Below are 6014 nucleotides of genomic sequence, written 5' to 3'. Positions count from 1 at the left end.
CACACACACACACACAGTGACACACACACTGGACACACACACTGGACACACACACTGGACACACACACACTGGACACACACACACACACTGGACACATACACACAACATACTTACTCCTCAGTGTCAATAATAACATGACACACACACACACACGCACACACTGGACACACACACGCACACACACTGGACACAAACTGGACACGCACACACTGGACACAGACACACACACGCACTGGACACACACACACACACACACACACACACACACTGGACACACACACACTGGACACACACACACACACACACTGGACACACACACACTCAACACACACACTGGACACAAACACACACTAGACACACACAGGACACACACACACATACACACACACTGGATACACACACACACACACACACACAGAACACGTACACTGGACACACACACACATTCTGAACACACACACACACACACACACTGAACACACACACACTGGACACACACACACTGGACACAAACTGGACACACACACATACACACACACATACACACACATACACACACACATATACACACACACTGAACACACACACACTGAACACACACACACTGAACACACACACACACTCAACACAGACACTGGACACACACACACACACACACACACTGGACACACACACTCAACACAGACACTGGGGATACACACACACACACACACTGGACACACACACACACACACACAACACACACTGGAAACAAATTAGACAAACACACACTCAACACACACACTGGACACACACACACACTAGACACACACAAACACACAGGACACACACACACATACACACACACTGGATACACACACACACACACACACTGGACACACACACACACTAGACACACACAAACACACAGGACACACACACACATACACACACACTGGATACACACACACACACACACACACACACACACACACACTGGACACAAACTGAACACAATCACTGGACACACACACACACACACTGGACACACACACACACACTGGACACACACACACACACACACAAGCACACTGAACACACACACACACACACACAAGCACACTGAACACACACACACACACACACACACACTGGGCACAAACTCACACACTGAAACACACACACACTGGACACACACACTGAAACACACACACACTGAACACACACACACACACACTCACTGGACACACACACACGCACACACACACACACACTGAACAAACACACACTCTGGACATACATACACACTCTGAACACACTCTGAACACACACACACACTCTGAACACACACACACACTGAAACACACACACACACACACACACTGGACACACACACACTGAACAAACACACACACTGGACACAGACACACACACACACACACACACACACACACACTGGCCACCCACTCAAACTGGACAAACACACAAACACTGGGCAAACACACTGGACACACACACTGGAAACACAAACACACTGGAAACACACTGGACAAACACACACACTGGAAACACACACACACTGGACACACACACACACTCACTGGACACACACACACACTCACTGGACACACACACACACTCACTGGACACACACACACGCTTGACACACACACGCTTGACACACACACGCTTGACACACAAACTGGATACACACACACAAACACACTGGATACACACACTCACACACACACACACACACACACACTGGATACACACACACACACACTGGATACATACACACACACACACTGGATACACACACACAAACACACTGGATACACACACACACACACACACTGGATACACACACACACACACACACACACACACACACACTGGATACACACACACACACACACACACACACACTGGGATACACACACACACAGACACACTCTGGACACAAACACACACACTGACACACATAAACACTGACACACACATACACACTGAACACACACACACACACTGAACACACACACACACACACACACACACACACACTGACACACATAAACACTGAAACACACACAATTGACAAACACACACTGGACACTCACACGTGTTAAATCAGTTTCTGGACCACAGGTTCTAGAACAGCTTCTATCCCAGTTCTATCAGCCTGTTAAATCAGTTTCTGGACCACAGGTTCTAGAACAGCTTCTATCCCAGTTCTATCTGCCTGTTAAATCAGTTTCTGGACCACAGGTTCTAGAACAGCTTCTATCTCAGTTCTATCTGCCTGTTAAATCAGTTTCTGGACCACAGGTTCTAGAACAGCTTCTGTCCCAGTTCTATCTGCCTGTTAAATCAGTTTCTGGACCACAGGTTCTAGAACAGCTTCTATCCCAGTTCTATCTGCCTGTTAAATCAGTTTCTGGACCACAGGTTCTAGAACAGCTTCTATCCCAGTTCTATCTGCCTGTTAAATCAGTTTCTGGACCACAGGTTCTAGAACAGCTTCAATCCCAGTTCTGTCTGCCTGTTAAATCAGTTTCTGGACCACAGGTTCTAGAACAGCTTCTATCCCAGTTATATCTGCCTGTTAAATCAGTTTCTGGACCACAGGTTCTAGAACAGCTTCTATCCCAGTTCTATCTGCCTGTTAAATCCGTTTCTGGACCACAGGTTCTAGAACAGCTTCTATCCCAGTTCTATCTGCCTGTTGAATCAGTTTCTGGACCACAGGTTCTAGAACAGCTTCTATCCCAGTTCTATCTGCCTGCTAAATCCGTTTCTGGACCACAGGTTCTAGAACAGCTTCTATCCCAGTTCTATCTGCCTGTTAAATCAGTTTCTGGACCACAGGTTCTAGAACAGCTTCTATCCCAGTTCTATCTGCCTGTTAAATCAGTTTCTGGACCACAGGTTCTAGAACAGCTTCTATCCCAGTTCTATCTGCGTGTTAAATCAGTTTCTGGACCACAGGTTCTAGAACAGCTTCTATCCCAGTTCTATCTGCCTGTTAAATCAGTTTCTGGACCACAGGTTCTAGAACAGCTTCTATCCCAGTTCTATCTGCCTGTTAAATCATAAACCTAAACTGTTGTCATCAGACTATTACAACATGACTGAAACTTTTGGTTCCTTTTCTGATCTTTTACCACTTTGCATTTGGTGGTAAAATGCAAAGTGATATATATTTTACTGTTTGTGTTTGTACCTTATTTAGGGAGGACAGGCTTGTAATGGCTGGAGTGGAATAAGTGGAATGGTATCAAACACGTGGTTTCCATGTGTTCCATTTCATTCACTCTGTTCCAGACATTATTATGAGCCGTCCTCCCCTCAGCAGCCTCCTCTGGTATGTACTGTCCTGTATGTGAGAGATCCAACAAGGAATTACAATGTATGTATGTATTACTTTTAATACCTGCAAATGGCAAATAAACTACTGGAACTCCTTATGAATGTCTGCAGCCGACAAGAGGTGAAAATATTACCGGAATATTCTGCAAAACTCAATCCACCCAAAACAACATGCAGTCTTTCCACAAGACTCCCATGAAGTTATAGTGTGACGTTATGAGTCGACGTTAAAGTAACATTCTCACAACATACTGCACTTGTTTTATCCTGTTTTAGATGTATCCTCTGTTTAAACATTTAAACTCTTACAATAACACTGTTAAAATACCAATGTGATCATTTCTTGTCTTTTATGTTGGAAAAACTAATTGTACAATTGGGTTGTGGGTTCGATTCCTACAAAAAAAAATGTATGAAATGTATGCATTCACTACTGTAAGTTGCTCTGGATAAGAGCGTCTGCTAAATGACTAAAATGTAAAATGTAATTCATGACAATAAATGACAACCTGCCTCCCAGTCGTCCCCTCCTTATCTTTACAAGGCTGCAGAACATGCAAGCTAGTGATGTGGGGGTTCTCTCATAACCCTCAGTCCCCAGGTGGGTAGATGGCAGGTTGAATAAAGAGAAGCTAGTGTTGTGGGGGTTCTCTCATAACCCTCAGTCCCCAGGTGGGTAGATGGCAGGTTGAATAAAGAGAAGCTAGTGATGTGGGGGTTCTCTCATAACCCTCAGTCCCCAGGTGGGTAGATGGCAGGTTGAATAAAGAGAAGCTAGTGATGTGGGGGTTCTCTCATAACCCCCAGTCCCCAGGTGGGTAGATGGCAGGTTGAATAAAGAGAAGCTAGTGATGTGAGGGTTCTCTCATAACCCTCAGTCCCCAGGTGGGTAGATGGCAGGTTGAATAAAGAGAAGCTAGTGATGTGGGGGTTCTCTCATAACCCTCAGTCCCCAGGTGGGTAGATGGCAGTTTGAATAAAGAGAAGCTAGTGATGTGGGGGTTCTCTCATGACCCTCAGTCCCCAGGTGGGTAGATGGCAGGTTGAATAAAGAGAAGCTAGTGATGTGGGGGTTCTCTCATAACCCTCAGTCCCCAGGTGGGTAGATGGCAGGTTGAATAAAGAGAAGCTAGTGATGTGGGGGTTCTCTCATAACCCTCAGTCCCCAGGTGGGTAGATGGCAGGTTGAATAAAGAGAAGCTAGTGATGTGGGGGTTCTCTCATAACCCTCAGTCCCCAGGTGGGTAGATGGTAGGTTGAATGAAGAGAAAGTTAGTTCAGTTTGATCTTATTAAAGACAACTGTATCATTTTTTTTATTCATTTTGACATATTGTTTGGGACCAGTTGTTTTGCTCTGTTTGAAGGCTGTCAGCTTCTTGTCAGGAGAATCACTTAGCCTTTCAACTAATTTTCAAATGATAGGATGCCTATTTTAAAACACTTTCTCTACATTTCAAGATGGCAGTTAGTTAATTTTGAGCATATCAAAGACAGCTGCAACTTTATTTTATTAATTTTCACCGTTTTTTTTTTTACCCAAAATTATTCTAAGTCCACAGTCTCTGTCATTGAACTATGTTGAGCCGTGTGCCTGGTGATTGAACAGGTTACCAGGTGTGTTTTTGAATATAGTTCTTAATGGCTTCAGTGGTGTGCTGGGGTCCATTGCTTGCTAAGGGGGAACCTCCCACCCGGGTTCAGCCAACAGGGGGCGCACCCAACCCCTCTAGTAAAACTGAATGTCTCTCTCTCTCTCTCAGGCTATGAAAAAAGCCCCACCTCCTCTCGCTCAGCCATTCTAACAGTGGAAGCCAGGATCTGTGAGAAACTATGATAATAAACTGTGAACAATAATGAAGCCATGTTTGTCTGTGTGAGTGAGGATTTATTATTGAATTGTGTGATAACTTTAATTCTGTGATAACTTTATGTAATACATCCTCTGTTTCCTAACTGAATAAACATTTTAAGATAGCAGTTGGTTCAGTCTGATCATCTCATGTACTGTTGGAACTTTATTTTAATCCTTTTTCACTATTTTTATTTTTATTTTTTTTATGACAAATTCCAGAGCCTCTGTATACATTTTTACACATTTTTCCCCCTCTCTCTACTTTGTACAATGACAGAGAAAGTGGGACTCTGTCGTTTTTTCTGACAAGTTCTCTCATTGATCTCAGGTTCAGCCACCAAGGGGGTCACCCACCCTCCATGAAAACTTTCATAGGCTCTCTTTCACTCAGTAATCATGTAACAAGTGGACAGGCTCCCAGAGGCAGGGCAATCAAAGGCTCCAAGTCACTGAAGTGCCCATCAGCCCAGCCATTGTTATTATTCCTACCAGCCGTTCTACAGTCCCTGAAGCGGGTTGATTAGTAGGTTGGAACCCCGTTACAACAGACACTTTACAATGACGCAACAATCAGCGTTTGAGCTGGACACGCTCGTTTAGAACGCTTGTTTAGAACGCTCATTTAGAACACTCTTTTAGAACGCTCTTTTAGAAAGCTCGTTTAGAACGCTCGTTTAGAACACTATTTTAGAACGCTCGTTTAGAAAGCTCGTTTAGAACCCTCTTTAAAACGGACAGTTACCAATGACGCAACAATCAGCGTTTGAGCTGGACACACTTCTTTCAGAAACTATTTACACAAAACACACAG

This window comes from Salmo trutta, chromosome 15 (assembly GCF_901001165.1).
Source record: "Salmo trutta chromosome 15, fSalTru1.1, whole genome shotgun sequence".
NCBI classification, from domain to species: Eukaryota; Metazoa; Chordata; class Actinopteri; order Salmoniformes; family Salmonidae; genus Salmo; species Salmo trutta.
This window is presented reverse-complemented; position numbering follows the sequence as displayed.